The 10,078-nt window shown below is 42.3% G+C and overlaps 1 long non-coding RNA gene across 1 annotated transcript; it reads left to right on the top strand.

Annotated features, from left to right (window-relative positions):
* The first annotated feature begins 638 nt into the window (after positions 1 to 638).
* LOC125106099 (uncharacterized) lies at positions 639 to 9,859 on the top strand. The gene is made up of 4 exons (XR_007129225.1): positions 639 to 805; positions 3,154 to 3,355; positions 7,252 to 7,300; positions 9,672 to 9,859. It is a non-coding gene; the product is annotated as an uncharacterized LOC125106099 (long non-coding RNA).
* Positions 9,860 to 10,078: the final 219 nt, after the last annotated feature.

Below are 10,078 nucleotides of genomic sequence, written 5' to 3'. Positions count from 1 at the left end.
GCTGCAGAGGGAAAGCACTCAGGAACAGCAGCTTTCAAGACTATGGAGCTGGAAGGATCATGGTCTAGATTCTCAGAGATGAGGAAATGAAGAGGAGGAGGAATAGAAAAGAGCAAGAAAGAGAGAGAGAGTATCTGCAGCTCATTACTGGGAATGTATAAACAACGTCTTAAATCTCATGACTCTCCAAAATATGTTGGGCATAAACTGGCATATTGTAGGTGCTTTAATTAGTCAGGATATTTAACACAAGTTGCTAAAACAACAAACCCCAAAATAAATCTCAGTGGTTCAACACAACAGAAGTTTGCTTCTCACGCCTTTGCAGTTCCATAAATGTCAAATGGATCAAGTGGGTAGCTCTTCCCCAAGAATTCACTTGGGAGCCCGCACATCATGTGGCTGTTCTGTCACATCACCGAGTTCTTCACTCTCATCCATGTGGCCACGGGACAGAGAGTGTTTATGACATCTAGAGAAAAGGACCACGCCTTATCTTCCCTCTTTCGTTTTCTCTTTGCCTCCCTTCTCCCTCCCTCCTTCCTTTCTTCCCTACTTCTGTCCATCTTCCCTCCGCCCGTTTTTCTAGCAAATATTTACTGAGTATCCTGGTCAAAATAAATGCTGCGTGAGTGAATAATGAGAGAGGAGGAGGACAGCCTTAAGTGAGGGCTGCAAGTGGACCCCTTTCCAGCACAAGTGTCTTCTTGCAGTGCTGGCATTGGAGTCGGAGATGGGGAGAAACCAGCATGTTCTCATTCCACCTCAACAGACGGCCAATAGTAGAAGAATGCCCAGGTTTCAGGTATGTTGATAGACCAAGTCACACAATGTTAAAACAGAAACAAACATTTAATGTGAGAAGATGTGGCAAGTCAGAGAAATAAAGCGGTCACCAATGGACCTGCTGAGGCTGGCCCCAGCCTCCAGACATGCTGTGGGGCTCTTCTCCAGTGCCCCATGGCCAGCGTCCTATCTGAGCCTCCTGCCCTGAGCCAGAAAGAATCATGGCCACAGCCTCCATCACATCTGCCACCTTCTATGTCACTTTTCCAGTGGTTAGCGCTGAGTCCCCCACGTGGCAATCTCACTTGGGCAACCACAAATGTAGCCCGTTTTATTATACACTCATAAGAATGGCTTTATGAGCCCTTAATTGCTGCAGTAAAGGCTTGATATTTAACTCCAAACACAGTTAGCATTGAAGGATATCGTGTGGGTGGAATTGGGGAGAAAAAAAAAAACACACTAAGATGGAGGTTACAGTCCCTAGGAAGGTACTCACCACCTTTACCATCCACACTGGTGGCCTTGTTCTTCTCTCCCTTTGCATCCCCACCTGCCTTTCTGTGCCCTTCCTCCTCTCCCCTCACACTGGAGGATCCGAGCAACATTGACTGGATGGGTACATTTGTGAGGTGCATGGCCGTGACCATCACAACCCTCCCATGAGGTGTCTGCCATTGTTCCACCTGGAAAACGAGGGTACAAAGGTTCTGAGGGCCGAGGACCTTTGTCTGAGGTCACATAACCAGTCTGCAGCAAAACTGGGATTCAGTTTGAATCTAGGGCCAGCGCTAATTCTGTGGTTTAGCTCCAGCGCCCACCTCCCACCTGGCTGTTAATTTTAATACCTGCACCCTCACTTAGTCCAAGAGGCTTGGGGCCCCCGGCTTCACCAAAGGATAAAGTACAGGACAAGGAGGGAGGCAGCTTTGTCTTACCTTTTGTAATAAATAGATTATCTCACCTTTATTTTCTTCCTATTGATTAGTGGACTTGCCCCACCCCTCCATATTCAGGATTTTATCTGCGATCTGCGAGATGGGTAAGCAGAAGCAAGGAAGTCCCACATCCCGGAGGCCCACTTCCAATCCGACTGGGTGGCTCACCCTTTGTCCTCTGTGTTGTATTCTTGCTGGTGTAACCCTTCATCTTTTGTCCCAAAGCCTGGGATGCCCATTGCCACCTCCACTGGCTTATCCTAGTCTACTTTATCTTGAAGGCCCAGCTTAAACTTGTCCTCCTCTGAGAAGTCCTCCTTGATCCTGCGTAGCCAAACTTGATCTCTCCTTATACCTGACCTCTGTTGTCCATTTGGCCCTTCTCAACCTTGTATTACAGGGAGGGTGTTTACAACTCATCTCACCTGTAAAATTTTACAGGAGAAGTAGGCGCTGTGGTAATTACATGGACTTTGGAGGCAGAGAGACTTGGGTCCACAATGGTGGTTCTGTTATTTATGAGTTCCGTGACCTCAGGCAAGGGACATAGATCCTCCAACTCTCAGCTTCTCCAGCTCCAACATGGAGGCTGTGACATCAACATCACAGGTGCTGTGGGTGCCAAAGAAGATAGGGGTAGGGACACTTCAGCAACACAGTGTCTGACACACAAGAGGCTGGCACATAGTGGGTGTTACCACCTTTGTTACTAAATAAACGTGGAGTTGAGTCCCAGCTCCACCTCTTTCTTTGACTTTAAAGATTTCCTTGAGCCTCAGTTTCTTTATCCTTAAATAGGGATAATAATGCTTCTCTGATAGGGTTTGAGATTAAAAGATATAAGTAAAAATGCATGGCATACCTACATAAAGTAGGTATTCATTAAACATTTATGGAATGGATTAATAAATTAATAAGCAGTCATAATGGCGGTAGGGGTCACAGTTACCTCTGGCTTATTCAAAGGTCGTATGACTACTTAATAAAGATCTTACAAAAAGTCAGTGAATAACAATAGCAACCATTTACGTACCTCCGTTATACAAATACTTAAAAACAATATCTGATAACCCTATGAGACAATAATTATTACCCTCAACAAAGATCTGGCAAATTTTGGGTTCAGGCTCTTAACCACTACATGAGGTTGCCACACATGAGATGGGAGAATTCAGGCGTTTTGAAAGTCAAGACACTGCTCGTACAAATGGTAGTTAAGGCAGTTCAAAATAGCTTAAGCCAAAGGAGAACTTATGGTTCATATAGCTGGGAAGAATATAGGATTTCTCTGAGAACTGAGAGAACTTCTGGAACCTTATATTCTCCAGGACCCCAAAATTAACCCACCCAATTTCCACCTGTTAAAATTTGCATATCATTTAAGTGCGGAATCAAATCTTCATTATCTTTCTCTTTTTCTTTTCCACAGAACTAATTGCTGCATTCTCAGATTCCCCTGAATACTTTGTTCATAAGAAAGTACTTGCCAGATTTTGCCTCCTATGGTAGTGGTGCTTATCTCTGTAATTATATGCAGACCAATTCAGCATCTGGTACTCAGAAATATTTCTGAATAGATTGATGGATGGATCAAGAAATGGATTGTTAGGCACATGGATAGATGGATAGAGGTAGCTAAACATAAATGAATGGATGGATGGGTGAATAAATGAGTAGATGGGAAATGTATTGATGGATAGAATTGTGGTTGGATGAATGGATTGAAGGGTGGATGGACAAAGATAAATAGATGAAAGGAGATAATTTCATGAAGGATAGAGTGATGGATGGTTTACTGAATGAGCAGAGGTGTAGGTGAACAGGTAGATGGAGAATGAGATGGGTAGATAGATGTTAGAAGGGCACCTTTCCCTTTCAGCATGTAGAGAATTTTAGTTCCTCCTTATATAAATAAAATATGGAGCTGGAATGATTTTCCTTCATTTTATTTTTTTCCATGATAATTCTGTTAGAAGACATCAGGACCAAGATGATGCCTTCTTTCAATAGAGGCTGAGAAAATGCAAGCAAAATGTCTACCTGTTGTAGTTTTTATATTGCTTGTCATAATGTGTTTGAGTATCTCACTGAAGAGGAAAAGGAAAAACAGATTTTATATAAACATGTGACAGTCCATTAATCTTGACTTGCCTCCCTCTTGGATTCTGAGACTAATGCTGCCCACATCGACTAGGGAGGGAAGAAAGAGCTGGGAGGAGAATGGAGCAGGAAGATGGACTCGTTTATCACGTATTATCATTCATGGGGCAAAGCAATACCCCAAGAATCATATCCTGCTTGCTCCCTTTAACTCACTCTCTGCTGCACTCCTGCCACAAGGCTCAGTGCCTTCCTCTGCTTCAGCATGAGCAGGAACAATTCTGGATCTGAGTTATGAGGTAAAGTATGTTCTTAGAATTAAATGTAGCCCCCATGTTCTAGTCTGATTAAGCTGGAAGGGTCACTACAGTCATGTTAGATGAATATTGTTTTGAAGTGATGCAGAGGGAATGAAAGGCAGGCAAATTTGAGGTTGTGTCTGAATTCTTCCCTCTCACTGAGTGAGGCACTGCTGTTTCTAGCAACATCGTAAACCAGGTGCCTCCTACCAGTACTACTCCCCAACCCTCCTGCTGAAAACATCTGTCACTGTTGGATGAAATATTTTTACATCTTTTTGAATGCTTTCGTTGAGCTGGCAAGAAATGAAGTGATGCTCATGATAAGGACATAGAAATATAAGCATAGCACCGAAGCTGCCTTGTTCCTGGAGTACATTTTCTGATCTCTGTGAAACTTGATTTTAAGTTCTTGCAGCTCTTCAGGCTGGAGACAGAAGACAAAACCCAAAGCCCACTCAAGACAAGGTGATGTCTATTGTAGGATCTCCCCCAATAAAACTGGGCTCTGCAGAGTGTTAGTATGCTTTAGTGCACAGGGGAGTTAGAAATACACATCCTAGAGAATTGCAAAGAAATTTGCAACAAAAACAAATTTGCCTAAGCAAACCTTAGCAATAAATAAAGAAGAAAAATATCTCATGAACAGTTACAAACACAAACGTGTCATCATACAGGTTGCAGTCAGAATTCACTCTATCTGTTGAATTTCTAGATGAGAGTTCAGTTTAAAATGGTCCTAGTCTTGTAGACTCTATCCCTATGCACTTGACAGAAACCTAGGCAAATCTTCTCTGGAATAACCCAGCCCAAATTACCTCCAGAGGTAAAGTGTCAAGGAAAATGTGCATAACTCAGTAAAGTAAGCCACTAACTTTTCATAGCTTTTTATGGGCTAGACTTAACTTTCTCCCTCAACCCTATAGTTGTCATCTTTCAAAATGGAAAGCTCTCAGGTGAGTCCTAGATAATACAGCTTTCTTTGAAAGAAGAAAATAGAATGGATGATAAGAATAAGAATGAGAAAGAAGAAGAGAATGATACACATGTCCAGGAAGAAACATAATTTACATGACTGTTACTCTACTGCTGGGTAGACAGCCTGTGGCCAATTTCAATTAAAATAAATAATACTGAAAAGGATACTTTTATGCTCAAATATTTGCCCAGGTTCTTTTTATTTACTTGGAGTCATTTCCTAAAAGTACAATTACTGAATTGAAACGAGTGAATATTTTTAGGTCTCCTAATTCTCAATGAAATAATTTAGCCAAAGAGCCTTAATGAACCTCAGTGAAGTAAAATATAAGGAATTTAAGGTTATTTTTATGAAAGGTAGGGAGAAATGAAGAGTTGTAAATGCATTGCAATTTGGACTGATTAATTCATCAAATATCTCTCAAGCTCATGCTTTTTATCAAGGAAATCCTAGGTCCTAGGGATGCAACCATTAAAAAACTCACAATCCTTGCTCTTCAGAAACTAACCATAAGTAAAATGAAGTAGATAATTAATTGTATATCCATGCTTGGCACTGTGCCAGAACCTAGTAGATGCTAAGTAAATATTTGTTGAGTTAACTACACGGAGTAGTTAGCACGTAACGGTGCCGTGGTAAAGACATAGGAGAGATTTATCAGTTGGGACAAGCAGCGACAGGATGTGGGTTTGATCAAGTACTCAGACACCCAGCTTCCAGCTAAAAAGTCAGTGTCCTGGGACTGGAAGAGATTATGCTGAGTGAAATAAGTCAAGCAGAGAGAGTCAATTATCATATGGTTTCACTTATTTGTGGAGCATAACAAATAGCATGGAGGACAAGGGGAGATGGAGAGAAGAAGGGAGTTGAGGGAAATTGGAAGGGGAGGTGAACCATGAGAGACTATGGACTCTGAAAAACGATCTGAGAATTTTGAAGGGGTGGGGGGTAGGAGGTTGGGGGCACCAGGTGGTGGGTATTGTAGAAGGCACGGATTGCATGGAGCACTGGGTGTGGTGCAAAAATAATGAATACTGTTATGCCGAAAAAATAAAAAATTAATAAAAAAAAAAAACATTCGAATAAAAAGTCAGTGTCCTGAAACAAGACCTGAAAGATGAAATTCTACCTTCTACTGGGAGCCTTCTTACAGAGACATGGGAAGTAAATCCCAGTGAGCTTGGGAGGTGATGGAAAGTGGAAGCACATGACACTTTGAGTTTGAGACTTCATGAAAACCCCCAAGATGCAAACCAATGTGCTGAGCTGATAAATACCTCTTGTCTCAAGAACTTGGAATTGGCTCTTTTCCATGGCTGGACCACTCTTCTCTAAGAGCCATGGCCTGTGGCTTTCACCCCTGCACTCCATGCAGATCTAATATCACCTTCTCAGAGAGGATCGTCTTGGCCCTCTTGGTACTCATGCCCTTCCTTATCCTGCCTTAAATATCTCCATTTTATTACCAGGTGACTACGATTCTTATTTGTTAAATGTCAACCCCCTTCACTAAAAGGTAAAGGAGAAGGGTCTTTGTCTCTTCTGTTCACTCTGGTAACCACAATGTTCAGAACAACTTTATAGTTTGCCACAGAAGCTCTGCCCAGTGTCCATACTTAACAAGACTAATGCTAAGATGTGAGGTGTTCTCACAACACAAAAGGGACTCAAGGAATTTTTGGAGGTAATGAAGATTCTACATATTACCTGGATTGTAGTGATGGTTTCACAAGCATATGTGTATGTTCAAACTTATCAAATTGTCTACATTAAGTATGAACAGTTAATAAAGCTGGTAAAAAATAAAAGAGGCTCTATGGATATTGGTTGAGTGAATAAATGAATGAATAAGTCAATAATTTTGCCTAGAAAATTTATTTAGCTACTTAGCTCTTGTAGTAACTGCCATTCACTAAGTGCTTACTGTTTTCAGGCACCATTTGACTTTTCTTTGTACATTATTCCATTTAATCACCCAAGAAACGTATGCAGTGAGCCCTACTTGTATCTCATTTTATAGACACAGTGACTGTATAAGATAGAGAGGTTATAAAATATTCTTGGTACAGTGGCTTTTACTTGTTGTTGTTGTTGCTTTATTTAACATTGAGAAGGTTTTGTATGTCATCTTAATTACGTCACGTGACAGCTAACACAGCAGAGGAAGGCTTCTGAAAGAACTCGGGATTTGGAATCAGGTGACCTGAATTTCAGCTCTAAATTCTAGCTCTGAATCTCTGCTCCTGTCAAACTGTGACTTGGGTGGGAGCCTCACTTTCTCCATCCATATAATGGAAGTTCTTTCCTGTCTCCCCTGCTCCACAGGGTTATTGTGAGCATAATGTAAATTAATAAATGGGAAGGTTCTCCGCAAGCTATAATTTGCTAAACAAATCTGGCTATATTCTTACAGCTATACCCTCAGGGGAACTAAGTCTGAAAGACCTGAAGTTTCTGAGCTTCCCAGTTTATCTTCCTTTGCATATTTCATTTGCCTGACTTTGGTGGACTGGATTATTAATATTAATGTTCAGGTTCCGTGAATTATGCACCTGAACCAAGAAAATTTTCTTCTACCTTTCCCATTTTATATTTTGTCTCACTGGCCCAGTGAGCTTTTGCCACTAACAAAGACCCCCACAAAAAATGAAAACAAGGTATGTCCTTGGGATGGTAGAACATGTGGCCATTCCCACCCTGGGCACCGTCCACTGCCAGCACAAAGTCGAAGCATATGCATATGCCAGCATGCATTTGAGTTTCCAAGGGTTGATCTCAGTGTTCACAAAAGTTCCATTGGGCCACCTACTGACTCAGTACCTGAGGTCAGAAACACCTCTTAGTGGAAGTCCAGTTACATACTTAGTCAATGGTTTGTCTGGTAATGGACCCTGAGGAGGCATGTTGAAGATCTAATCCTAAAAGGACGAGGGAAGAGCATATATATTTGGTAACTTATGACATTGCCTCACCATCTCCACAACCATCAACAAGGTATCAAGGGAGGTGGAGGGAAGGTGCCTGTGGTAGACAGAATAATGCCCCCACCCCAAAGATGTCCACATGCTAATACCCAGAACATAGGACTATGTTACCACACATGGTTAACAGGTTGTAAACAGAATTAAGGCTGCTGATCAGATGACTTTGAGATTGGCCCATTATCCTGGATTCTCCAGGTGGGTCTAATGTAATCACAAGAGTTTTTAAATGGAGAAGAGACAGAAGACAGAGTGTATCAGAGTGATGCAGTGTGAGACTCAGCTTGCTGTTGTTGGCTTTGAAGATGGAAGGAGGTCAGGAGCCAAGGAGTGTGGGCGGCCTTTAGAAGCTGGGAAAAGCAAGTAAATATGTTTCCCCCTAGAGCTTCCAGAAACAAATTCTGTTCTGCCAACACCTTGATTCTAACCAAGTGAGGCTTTTTTAAGATTTCCAACCTCCAGAACTATAATACAATAAGTCCGTGCTCTTTTAAACCACTAGGTTTGTTGTTTATTGGTTACAAGAGCAACAGAGAAATAACATACTGCCAACGCTCTGAACCTCCCCTGGATGTTTCTGATCAGAGACGGTGGCTCATTGCCCCGAAAGCTGCAATACTCAATTGTTAAACCGATCTGGACATTACAAAACCAAAGACATAATGAGAACACTAAATCAGTGAGCTGGAGGTCTATGTCCTCTCTGAATCTCCGCTTACTCATATCTGAGAGGGTTGGACATTGGTCTCTAGGGTTCTTCCAGATCTGTCTGTAGGAACATTTTGCCTCTGTGGCTTGAGACTACTGTCCTGGTAAGAATGGACCCCGTGGCTGTAGAGAACTAATGTCTCAACACCAAAATTCTTTTTAGAGATACAAGAGGCATTTCATAATGCTGCTGTATCCAATATTCATTGCTGTACCAAAAAAAATTGTCCCAGAACTTTCAGTTGAGGACAACAAACACATGTTATCTCACATAACACGTGGTTGAGGCCTCTGGGTGCACGTTAGTTGGCTGCATCTGGCTCATGTCCCTCACAAGGCTGCAGTCAAGGTGTTAGCTGGGCCCACAATCAAGACTTGACAGGGGAGGATCTGTTTCCAAGCTCCCTGGTGTGTTTAAGTGGCTGCTTGGTGGACTTCAGGTCCTCACTGGCTACTGGCTGGAGATGTGACTTGCGTGCCATGTGGCCTTTTCATAGAGCAGCTCACAATAGGGCAGCTGGCTTCCCTCAAACTGAGTAATATCCAAAGTGGCTCATGATCCTTTCTCCTGTATTCTGCTCACTAGAAGGGAATTAGCGAGTCCAGCCCACACTCAATTGTGGGGGGTGGGGGATGACAAAAGAGCATGAACACCAAGAAGCATGGTTCATGGCAGGCCATCTCAAAGGCCACCTGCCTCAGACGCCCTCTATAATATGTGTAATAGGATGATGAACTGGTGAATATCCCCAACTATTACAGAGGATAATGAGTTTGATTCTTGGATGAGGGAAAAATCATATTTTACTATGGCTGGTTTGGCCAAAAGTTAGGAGATGGATCTAATGAGCCTGAAGTCATGTCTTCAAATCTCTTACAGGCCTACCACCTTCAGCCTGGCCTGAAGCTGCTGAGGGTGAAGGATGGGAACGGTTCTGTTCTCACTCTCATACAAGCTGGCATCATTTCACACCTGGATGACTGCAAGAGCTCCTTAATGGCCTATTGCCTTTTAATCTTGCTCCTTTTCAACTCATTTTCTACAAAGTAGCAAGAATATCTTTAAAATAAATTATGCCACTCCTTTGCTTAGATCTTTCAATGGTTCTCATTTATTTGGGGTAAAGCCTGAAATTCTTACCGGCCTACAAGACCAGCATGATGATTTGGCAGCTGCCTATTACTCCAGTCTAGTTTAAGTCTTCTGTTTCCCCCTTACTTCTGGCTTTCTCAGCACTGGGCCCTGCTTTTAGTCCCTTGAACCTATCCAATTTCTTCTTGCCCCAG

Source organism: Lutra lutra, chromosome 8 (assembly GCF_902655055.1).
Source record: "Lutra lutra chromosome 8, mLutLut1.2, whole genome shotgun sequence".
In the NCBI taxonomy this organism is placed as follows: Eukaryota; Metazoa; Chordata; class Mammalia; order Carnivora; family Mustelidae; genus Lutra; species Lutra lutra.
The sequence above is the reverse complement of the archived record's forward strand: the minus strand, read 5'-3'. Positions and strand labels throughout refer to the sequence as shown.